This window comes from Otolemur garnettii, unplaced genomic scaffold (assembly GCF_000181295.1).
Source record: "Otolemur garnettii isolate 467f Iridium unplaced genomic scaffold, OtoGar3 scaffold00022, whole genome shotgun sequence".
Classification (NCBI taxonomy): domain Eukaryota; kingdom Metazoa; phylum Chordata; class Mammalia; order Primates; family Galagidae; genus Otolemur; species Otolemur garnettii.
This window is the reverse complement of record NW_003852417.1, coordinates 535139-547262: the sequence shown is the minus strand read 5'-3', so window position 1 is coordinate 547262 and position 12124 is coordinate 535139. Positions and strand designations below refer to the sequence as shown.

At 42.1% G+C, this 12124-nt stretch overlaps 1 non-coding gene across 1 annotated transcript; it reads left to right on the top strand.

Annotated features, from left to right (window-relative positions):
- Nucleotides 1–6616: 6616 nt before the first annotated feature.
- LOC111724377 lies at nucleotides 6617–6723 on the top strand. Its single transcript, XR_002772679.1, has one exon. It is a non-coding gene; the product is annotated as a U6 spliceosomal RNA (small nuclear RNA).
- Nucleotides 6724–12124: the final 5401 nt, after the last annotated feature.

Sequence of the window (12124 nt, the reverse complement as noted above, 5' to 3'; positions counted from 1 at the left end):
TAATATTATATAGACTGATAGCCACAGGAACTCACAGAAGGTAGCGTAAGAAATAAATACAAGAGCTATAAAAATTAGAAAGAACTCCATGAGAAGAGCAATCTGGGGCCCATCTAGTGGGAAATTTATTCTTTGCAATTTAATATCAGCTAGGTTACTGCTCTCAGTCTGAGAAGGCAGAGAGAGGCATACTCCACTCTGCTAAGGTTCTACACAACTACGAAAGTCCAGGGTGTGGGGCTACACTGTCTGGATGTGAATATTGGATCTTCCACTTACTGGCTATGCAATGTTAGTATCGCCATCAGGAAAGTGGGAACAATGATAGTTCCTAGCACCATGCGGTTGATAACAAGATAAAACGTTTTAGTGTATGTGAAGCTCTTGTATAGCAGAGTTTTACACAGCTCTGTGCCCTCATGGAGCCACGTGGAGTGTGTGTGTGAGAGAGAAAGAGAGATTTGGTGGCATGTCCCAGACTAGAGTACAGCATACTGCTTATGAGAGTAGGTAACCACAGCACACATGGAAGTCCTGTAGTTTAAGTTGTTTATTAAATGAATCACCAAAATGGAATTTGAGATGTGTCATCTTTTTGACCACAAAATTCTGCTATCAAGAGAATTCCTAGGAGAGCCTCATTTTCTGAAACTTGTGGGAAATGAGACTTCTGGGCTGTCATCCTGCAGATGGAGAGAACATGGGCTTTGGAGTCTCGCAGGTGGAGGTCCAAATCCTGGCTGCGTCGGTTCTAGTCAGGTGGCCACGGTTAAGGCCATCGGCCTCTGTGAACTTCAGTCTCTTCTGTGAGATAAACATTGGTGATTTATTGCAGGCACTCAGTAAAGGGTGAAACACTCTCTGGGCCCTCAGTAAGTGGGGCCTTAAGTGTAAGTGTGGGCAGCAGGGAGAAAGCTGTCATTATGGACTGAGGACAGTGTACAAGTGACACACCCTGGGGCAGCTGAGTGTGGATGAGGGCGGAAGCTGGGGATGGAGGTCGTCCAGGCAGCACCTGCTCTGGCCACTTCCTGCTCCTGGATGGCTGTGAGAGCCCCAGTGTACAGGGGTGCTGGCCCCCTGCCTGGCAGCTCTCAGCTGGTCGCAGGCTTTCTGTGGAATCAAGGGTGAGTGAAACCCCCGCGAGAGGCGGCATTGTCCTGAGCGTTTGCTCCTTCGCTGGGTTGACTGAACTTGGGCAAGTCAATTCCCTCAGTCAGGCTCAGTGCTCCCATCTGCACGAGAGCTGGCCTGAGACCCCTTCTAGGTCCAGTCCCTAAAATCCAGACCGACTTGCTGGGGTTTGTGAAGGGGCTTTAAAGCTGCTGCCGCGAAGGTGAGCTGTGTTTTCCTGGTGTTCTTCCCTCTGAGGCCTCGTGGGTCTTCCTCACACAGCTCCTGATTCTTAGTCCTTGCCGTGGAGGCAGCATCTGGCCATCGTTGTGTCACCCTTCCTCTGTCCAAACCTCATCTCACCTTGCCTGTTTCCTGGGTGCTGACATGAAGGGACAAATTAGAACCTCAAAATATCTTAGACAACAAAGGAAAATGAAATGGCAAAATGACATCTGATGAGTGTTTCCAGAGAGCACGTGAAAGGGAGCCCACGTGGCGGGGGAGAGAGAGCCTGGGCCTGGGAATTTTAAGCCTCCTTTCACCATTCTTTGCACGTCACCCTCACCAGGCATAGGATGGGGACATCACCCTCACCAGGCATAGGATGGGGACAAAAAGGAGCAGCCCAGCAGATCTGGTGTGTGTGGAGGAGGCTCCCACTTGCCATTTCTGGGAGTAGCGATTGATACAAAACAGACTTGAGAGTTTTATTTTCTCTATGTGTGTTTTTACTTTTCAGTATAAATTAAGGTCAATATAAAGTATCAGACCAAGAGAACTTTGGAATAGCTCTCAGGTATTATTATAGTGTGGGAGGGGTGCTCCCTTCAGGGGAGGATGGGAAGAGTTCTGTGTTAGGTTTGGGACAAGCAGGCTAGAATCGGGCTCCCTCGCTTGTTAATTATGGGGCCTTGAGCGCCTTCCTGACCGCTGAGCTTAGGCCTCCCATCTGAGGATGAGAGGAAATTCTTCCCTGCAGGGCTGCTGTGGCTCTGCCATGGGGTGACATTGATGGGGAAGGTCAGCTCCTAGTGGGAGCCCATCCACCTTCCCTTGGAGTTCTTTGCAATAATGTTCATGCCCCTGCCCAGGTCTTTGTGAGATATAAAAGATGTTTATTTCTATCTGATGTTTTCACTATAGCTCTGGAGAGAAAAAGCCCAAGTCCTCAGGACTGTTATTGTAGCTTTTCAATGCCTATTCTGTGTTTTTCTTTTTCCATTTAAAATTTGTCTTGAAAATGCAACTAACCTATTAATAATTCAATTTTCCCCTGCAAGTTAAATACAAATACTTCCAAAATGCAAAATGTTCACATTCAGTCCCATTTATGGGCAGCCTCAGGGTCATCAGTATTTAGAGGAGAGTATTACATAATCTGAGGTTTTACTTTTTTGTCATCTAGAAAATTTTCTTCTTTTACAACTTCATAATTGGCCTTTGATCTCATTTTCCATCTTCCAGGAAACAAAAACAATGAACAAATGTAACAGTCCACCTCACCAGGCATTGCTAACTTAACATTTCCTGCTTCTGCATAAGCATCTTGGCTTTGGCCTTAAATGTTGACACTGTTGATGTTTTGCTTTTTGGGAAATTAATTTGAGAACTTGGTGTTTCTTGCATAGAGTCTTTTGCTGGGTGATGTAGCTTTCTTCATGAGCTAATTAAACCAGTGATATACAAGCTGACCAACGCTCAATCTTCCCCTTAAGTTCCTGAAAGGGTCCATTCAGTCGCTTGCTGATTCATTCACCTATTCATCCTTCCATTTAATAAAAATAGAGCCAACACCTGCTGTACTCAAGGCATACTGCTAAACAGCATGTTGGCTGCAGAATTATTAGTTATGTCCGAGGTTATGTACATGGTGCTATGAAAATACAGAGGATGATCTCGTTAAGAGTCTCCAGTCTCAGAACAAACTTCCCCAACCAAAGGAAAAGGCTGAATCTGTGTCCTCAGGATTAACTCTGATCATTTTTGCTGCACTTATGATACAGGGTTCCCTTGCTCAAGTCGGGACAAACCCCCTGCCCCCCCATTTTTCTAGGCCTGAGCAGGTTCAGATCCAGACCCCGTCTCTAGGCCTAAATAGGCCCTTTGCTGGCTGCATTCTTTAGACACAGATAAGCTCATAAAAAACAGCCTGACTTAGCTCATCTGGGCTGCCTCTCCTGGAGCAGAGATGCTCCCTCCTGCCCCTCCCAGAGCAGAGAAGAGCTCGCCTGGAACGAGGACTGACTATGGCAGTTTTGAAATTAACTTCTGCCCACAGGCGCCTGGTGCCAAACAGTTTTGACATATTCCAGACATACATTCCACCTCCCCCAAACCCCTGCCTGCAGGATGGGAAGAACAGTTTATAACCCCCTAGACAGAAGGCCCAAATGGGCTAGCCACTGAGTCCCCTTTTGCCTGTGGAAGGCTCTCTGGCTTCTCCCCCCTTATCTGTCTGTCCATCAGTGAAGTCTGTGCTTTCACTCACCTGCGTGGTCTGTGGGTTCATTCTTCAACTTCGAGACCAAGGATCTGGCAGAGAGAGAAATGCTGCCTACACGAATGTCTCCCACAGGTGACAGAAATGCAGTGTGGACACCTATTTGGCTTTGGGCTTGGCCCTTGCTCCTACCCACAGGGCAGGCCTGCCCTGCCCTGCCCTCCTGCTGCCACCTGTGAGCTCACAGCATGGGGAGAAAACTCAGACCTTGGGACTGAGCTGTGGGTGCTGGGGGTGCCGCTCTCTTTCTCTGTCTGTCTCTTTCTTCTTTCTCTCTCTTTCTCCCCTTCTTTCCCCAACCAGAAGGTAGGGAATTATCGTCTCTCACTTATCAACTTTAACTACAGAGGAAGGAGGAGTTCCCACACGGTGGGACGCAGCTGTGAGACGACTCTGCCGAGGTTTGCTGCTGCTTCCTGTGCTGTCCTTTCTGCTGTCAGGGAAGCACCAAACAGTCAGGAGAGGCCCTGCCAGGTCCAGCCGGTGCGAGAGGGGATGGACAGTCCACACTCCCCTGGCTGCAGAGTCACAGGCAAAAGATCTGACATCCGGGGGTACATGTACTCCTTGCATACTTTCACAGGGTGAGAGGAGGAGAAAGGGGGTGAGACCACATCTACTGGGGCCAGGACTGGACCCACAGGCTGCCTCGGAAGCTGGGCTCAGACCTTAGAAGGCTGTGGGGTGGGGAGGATTCTTGTACCAAGCCCAACTTCATGATTGTACAAAATAAAAGTACATAATTGGATAATTTGTGAACAGTTTCCTGTAAAAGAAAAATCCTTCCAATTCTCGTAAGACGGCAAGTTCCTTAGTAACCTTCAGGGGACCCGAGTCTCCACATGCTGGCTTGTGTCATCCACGGCACCCAACGTGGAGGCTCTGCGTGGGCTACACTCAAGAGGCAGCGTGGGTCCCCCACAGCACACACACCTCCCCCAGCCCCTCTGTGTGTGTGATGTTTGCCTGTGCTGTGGCTGTGTGTGTGGTGGTACATGTGTGTGGAGTGATGGGGTACGTGTGTGTGGTGTGCGGTGTGTTATAATGTGGTGTGGTGCGGTATGTGTGATGTGTGTGCGTGGTGTGATGTGTGGTTCATCTGTATGTGTTATAGTGTGTGCCGTGTGTGTGGTGTGGTGAGTGGTGTGGACGTGTGTGTTGTAGTGTGCAGTGTGATCTACAGTGTGATGAGTGGAGTGTGTGGGGGCTGTGTGGGCTGTGTGTTGTGTGTGTGCATGTGGGGTGTGTTGTGGTGTGTGTGTTACGTGCGTGCGTGTGGTAAGTGCTATGGTATAAGTGGTGTGCAGTATCTGTGTGTGCCTGTGGCAGGAGCGGGACTCAGGTAAGAGCTTTCATTGCTTTGTTTCACTGCTTTTAGGGGCCCTGAGCTGAATTTCTCTGCTGAAAGCCCAGCCAGGCAGAGCTGTTACAGACTGAGGGAAACCAGCGGCGGGGTCAGGGCTCTGGAGGAGACTTGGCGGTGAGCAGGGTGAGCTCCCGTGCACTGCTCACCTGGAAAACGTTCAAAGGGAAGTGAGAATGGCCTGGCAGAGCACAGGGCACTCGTCCGTCCAGCCCTGGGGACTGGGGACAACCTCCGCACAGCCAGCATCAGCCAGTGCCGGCCTGGTATAGGGGCTGTGCACCCCAGCACTCTGAGGCTCAGCGCCCAGCAGGCGTCCCCTGCAGTCCCGTCATGCATCCCACACGCACCTTATTTGGTAGCACAGCCAGCCTCACTGAGCTTGGCGCTCCTCTGCTGGCTTCTGCGGAGGGGTCTGTGGTTCCTCAAAAGTAGGAGGCCTGTGCTTTCTCAGGTAAACATGCTCTCCGGACAGTGTAGCCACAGCTTGGCAGGTGACAGCTGCCAGAGAGCAACTGACAGGCAGGACTAATTTGGTAATGGGGAGCACCATAGGGTGACATTTACTAGGGAAGATGACCTCAGTAGGTGAAGTGTAGGGGCTGCAGGAAGCAGAGGCCAAGGCCAAGGCCAAGGCTGTCTCCTGATCTTGGGGTGTCCTGGACTTCTCTGCCATCTCTGCACCCTGCCTTGTGGTGCCCAGTCCTGCCTTAGAGGTTACTGGCCACAGCTCAGCAAGCAGCTGGCAGGTAGGAGAAAACACTGTCCCTGGGAAAATCAGGTTGTCCCTTAAATTGAGCAGGGGAAGTGCTCAGCTTAATCCTTTGGTGGAACAAAAGCAAATTCTATCACCTTTGATTGGAACAAGAGTGCTGAACAAATAATTGCACCAGATTAAAACTATATTTGATCCAAAAGGCCCATCATGAAGGAAGATCTTAGTTTCAGATGTTCATTTTGTAATTGGGGTGTCATCAGATTTTTTTGATAAATGATAAGAAGTCAGTTAGTAAAAGCTTCATCTTGATGACCATTCATTTCTGCTGCAAACTTTCATCTTTTCAGACACAGTTGTGCAAAGGCAGCCACACAAAATCCACAAAGCAATGGGGCCTTGTGTATCTATAAGACTTCCTGTCCTAAATAGGTGCCCTGATGAGTGTGGCCTGCAGCTGTGCTTTGTCAGCCCGACTTTAATTTGTCCCCAGATATTTAGTGAATACCTGTGTTGTAGGCCCTGAAGATTAAGTGATGGCCCCAAAGACAGCATTATTATGACAGTAGAGTTACATTTTTATGGGAGAAAGAGGCCAAGACTCATAAATAAATAAGCGATAGGTAGTTAAATATGCTCTAAAAAGAGTGTTAGCAACTAGTCAGGCTCCAATATTACGTTTAACCCTGTGAGGTCAGGGACCCAGGGTGTCTCATATGATTCCCTCCCACAGAACTGTGCACAGCATCATCCCATTGGCATTTCTGAAGTGTGGTCAGATGCCATTAGATAAGAGAAAGAAACCAAGGCCATACAAATTAGAAAGCAAGCAATAATACTGAACTTATGTGTGTAGTATATCATATTCCTACATAAGGTACTACAAATGAGAAGAAAATTTGGTTCATAAAAGGGGGGTATACTGCTCATTTCGGCAGCACATATACTAAAATTGGAACGATGCAGAGAAGATTAGCATGGCTCCTGAGCAAGGATGACATGCAAATATGTGAAGCGTTCCATATTTTTAAAAATTAAATAAAATTTTAAAATTAATAAAATCTACAGCTTCAATAAAAAAAATAAGGACAAAACCAAAATGTATTAACAACAGCAATAATGAAACAAAGTATTTAGGAATAAACTTAAGATACATGTGACCTACAACAGGAAAATGGAAAAATACTCCTGAGGGACAAACAAATTTAAGACTACAAGTGGAAATGCATATTATATTTTTGAATTAGAAGGTTTAACATATTAAAGATGTCAGTATCCCTAAGGTAAGTTCTAAATGTAATAAAAACCCATGTGTGTATGTATGTGTGTATTGATGAGTGCATATGATTCTTCCCAGCCAACATATATTAGCATGTTACAACATCATTTTAAGAGATATAGAAAAGATGCATCCACACCAGCATCTCTGGTTTTGGGATTTTGTGATATGGGCTAATCTTACTGGAGTTAGGTGATATTTCAAAGTAGTTTTGATTAGCATTTCTCTGATGATTAAGGATGGTAAGCATTTTTTCATATATCTGTAGGCCATGCACTGATCTTTAGTGAAATTTTTTTTTAAGTCCCTTGCCCAGCCTGAGATGGGATCACTTGTTCTCTTCTTGCTAATACGTTTGAGTTCTCTATGGATTCTGGTTATTAAACCTCTGTCGGAGACATAACCTGCAAATATCTTCTCACATTCTGAGGGCTGTCTGCTTGCTTTACTTACTGTGTTCTTGGCTGTGCAGAAGCTTTTAATTTTGATTAGGTCCCAGTAGTGTATTTTTGATGTTGCTTCAATTGTCCAGGGGGTCCTCCTCATAAAATTTTCGCCCAGGCTGATTTCTTCAAGTGTTTTCCCTACACTTTCTTCTAATATTTTTATAGTTTCATGTCTTAAGTTTAAATCTTTAATCCAGTGAGAGTCTATCTTAGTTAATGGTGAAAGGTGTAGGTCCAATTTCAGTCTTCTACAGGTGGCCAGCCAGTTTGCCCAGCACCATTTGTTAAATAGGGAATCTTTTCCCCACTTAATGTTTTTAATTGGCTTATCAAAGATCAGGTAACAGTAAGTAGCTGGATTCATCTGTTGGCTCTCTATTCTGTTCCATACATCTACCTCTCTGTTTTTGTGCCAATACCATGCCGTTTTGATCACTATTGATTTGTAGTATAATCTGAGGTCTGGTAGCGTGATTCCTCCTGCTTTGTTTTTATTTCTGAGTAATGTCTTGGCTATTCAAGGTTTTTTTCTGACTCCATATAAGGTGAAGTATTATTTTTTTCAAGATCTTTAAAGTATGACAGTGGAGCTTTAACAGGGATTGCATTATAATTATATATTGCTTTGGGTAGTATGAGCATTTTAACAATGTTGATTCTTCCCAGCCATGAGCATGGTATGTTTTTCCATCCGTGGATGTGGAGAAAAGGGAACTCTTCTACACTGCTGGTGGGAATGCAAACTAATATGCTCCTTTTGGAAAGACATCTGGAGAACTAAAAATAGACTTAGAGAACTAAAAATAGATCTGCCATTTGATCCTACAATTCCTTTATTAGGTATATATCCAGAAGACCAAAAATCGCATTAAAAGAAAGAGATTTGTACCAGAATGTTCATTGCAGCCCAATTCATAGTTGCCAGGTCATGGAAGAAGCCCAATTGCCCATGAGTGGATTAATAAATTGTGGTATATGTATTCCATGGAATACAATGCAGCCCTAAAGAAAGATGGAGACTTTACCTCCTTCATGTTTACATAGATGGAGCTGGAAAATGTTCTTCTTAGCAAAGTGTCTCAAGAATGGAAGAAAAAGTATCCAATGTACTCAGTTCTATTATGAAACTAATTTATAGCTTTCATATGAAAGCTATAATCTAATTATACCCTAAGAATATGGGGAGGGGAGGGGGGTGGATGAGTGGAGGGAGGGTGATTGAAGGGATAACCTCTATGGTTTATCTCACAAGGGTAAAAGTGAATCTTTCTAAAAGTAGAATATAAATGTCTTAACACAATAACTAAGAAAATGACATGAAGGCTAAGTTAACCAGTTTAATGAAAATATTTCAAATTGTATATGAAAACACCACACTGTACTCCATGATTGCATTAATGTACACAGCTATGATTTAATAAAAAAAAAAAAGAAAGAAAAGATGCAAGGAATTTGGTAAGCTTTCTTGATTCTTAAAATCTTAAGAAATTTGATGTAAATGTAAATTTCATTACCAGAAAAAGGATTCCATCAAAAGTATACATCATACTTAATGGTGAATTATGGAATAATTTACATTAAATTTGAGAAAAGATCTTTTTCTTCAGGATCACTCACAAAGTTGCAAGAAACTGGCAAAGGGTAGATTCTGTTTCAGTACAGGTTCAACTGAGCAAGACCTGATGTCAGGCTAACCTGAGTGGCTATTGGTGGTACCCAGATCCTTCAGGGATGTTGATCTGGTGGCCTCTACTTCTGGATGAACATCCTGTGCTTCACCTCTCCATAGGGAAAGCCCATAACATGTCAGCTTGTTTCATTAGAGCAAATGTAAGAAAAGCCAGAGAAAGAGTTCAACAAGGGGGAATTCACATCCTTTCATAATCTAACAAAAGTCATATCCTATCACTTTTATTGTATTTTATTTCTAGCAGTGAATTATTAGTTCAAACTCAAGGGTCAGAGATTGCATAAGGGTGTGAATTCCAAAATATTAGAATCAATCTTGGAATTCTGCTTAATAAAATAAGTATAACATCTGTTGAAATTAAAAGGAACAACAACAAAGATCAGATTATTTAAATTCTATGGCAAGAAGCAATGTAGACAAGGAATAAGAGTGACTTCGTAATGATAAAAGGACAAATTATAGTGATAAAACAAAATTTTAGAAGTATGCTTACTTAATAACATGATACAAACAAAATGTAATAAGTTTATAAGAAGTAAACTCACAAACACAATAGGTAACTTAATTTTAAACACATGATTTGTACAAACTGATAAAGTAGGCAAAACAAAAATAATGATTATATAGTAGATTTGAATATCAAGATTGACAAATTTTTGTCAATGTGAATATATAAAATTTTATACTCAGTTAATTTTGAAAACATTTTGTAAGAACACATGCACATTTGGAAACTAAAGTGGAGCACAAACAGGTCAAATACTTAGTCATATAGTTATTGTTCTCTGCTTATCAGATAATTTTGTGAGAATAAAAAAATGTAACTGAAAATTACCCTATCTTAGGAAAGTAATAATGATAATATTAATACTATGTACTAGAGTTATGCAAAGAATGTTGAAGGCAAATTTATTTCAGATGGTGGAAATGAAGAAAGACTGAATTTAATTGACCACATACAGAATTAAAGTTTGGAAACTAGTGATCATATCAATAAATGCAAATCCCTCGCATAGTTTATAATATTTTACATCAATTCATGATTAACGACATAATAAAATGATGAGAAAGACCTTTTTTAATCTGAAAAAGGTATCTACATAATATCTATTAGACAAGTAGATAATTGGGAAATATTAGAATTTTCTCTTTGAGATTTTGACTACTAGAAGATTTGCTACTATCATTTTTATTCAACTTACATTGAAGAAACTAGCCATCACCGAAATAAGCTGACAAGATTTATGGAAGAAACAAACTGTCATAGTTTTCAAATGCTATGTATGTGGATATAATAAATAAAAAATCAAAAACTATTAGAATTAATAAGAGTTTTAAAAAATTGATAAATACAAAATATGTAAGTATCAATCAACTGGTCTTTTTTTCCTCTAGACAGCAATAAACATTGACAAAAGATACAAATACAAGTAAGATTACTCTAGAAAAAAATTATACAATTTTATTAACAAATATTGAAATTAGACATTATTAGTGAATAGATGTACCATGTTCATGGATAGGAAACTGAATTTATGTGTGTGTACCTGCATGCACGTGCCTGTCTAATTCTAAAACGTGTATGGAAATACATTTCTATATCTGGAGCTATGAACCTGTTGATCAGACCCCTTCACCATCCTAGAAGCTTCTTGAAGAGCAGAAGAAGCTACAGCACAACTGAGAATACTGGAAAAATTATTTCTTTAATGCATTGCTTTGGAGACCTCCTTTAATTGATTACTCTTTGTTAGAAAATTCAGTGTAAATTCTGTGATCCTTTTCTTATCTGTAATTTGAAATTTGACAAGTAGAAGGTCTGGATTTTTATATCAGGGCTCTGAGTCCTTTAAGAATCCTAGTCTGGGTAGAAACGTGTAGCCAGTGTTGTTCTTCCTTTGTTTCCCATCTGAGAAATATTTGCATTGGGAGCACATGGATTTCCAAACCCTTGTTTTGCGTTTAAGGTGAATGACTGTGTTCAGGTTCTGTCACTGATTAATCATAGAGCATTTAGTTAATAGCCTAACAATGGCCCACAAGTAGGGCTTTGATTATCTTTTTATTCGAGATCAATATTCCACACAAGGCAGCCCAACAATCAAGGGTGGAGGAGGGGGCACCTCTGTTGCCTCTGGCAGCCTACAAGCATGGAGAGGAGGAATTATGAACCAAACCCCAGCCCAGCCTGAGTCTGGGACTGCCTTGCCATCTCCTCCTCATGCCCACGTCTACTCCATCACTGAGTCCCTGTGTGTTTCCCTCATGATGGGTCTCAAGTCTGTCTGTGCCCCGCCATCCCCACAGCCTCTGTTCTGCTTTGTCATCATGCTCTCAAACATTTAAAAGGCCATCCTAATCAATGTCCCTGTTTCTATTTTCTTCCCCCATTAACCCATTTTTCTACCCAGAATTCAATTGTATTTAGAAAATGAAAAAAATAAAAAACAATCATTTGCTGCTCATAGCTCCTGAGCAAATTTTCCTCACACCTCCAATGAAACCACGACTAAACAACATGTATGGCTTCGAGGCTGTACGTGATCTAGTCACAATCTGTGTCCTTAACCTTTCCACATACCTCTTTCTGTTTGGGTCATTATAGTTCAACCATTCTAATACGCTTTTATTTCTTCAAACACACCAAACTCTTTTTCATCTTAAACCTGAAATTTTTGCCCAACTCCTGTTCGTTGTCCAGATTCCACCCCAAGTGTCATTTCTTTTTACAAAAGATCCCCTTAAAGTCCAAATTATTGCTTCCATTATTCTTTCTTGGGGTACCCTGTTCTTTTCCTTTGTGCTATTTATCATAATTTATAACTACGTGTTTACTTATATTATCTGAAATATCTCTTTCTCCCACTGGATTCAAATCTCCCTGAGGATATAAACAAAAAAAGATCATTTATTTTTGCTTACCCCTGTAGATCCAGTATGCCTAGAAATAGTAGACAGTGAATAAATATTATTGAATTAATTAGTTAATCAGAGGAATTATTTGTGTGATCTCAG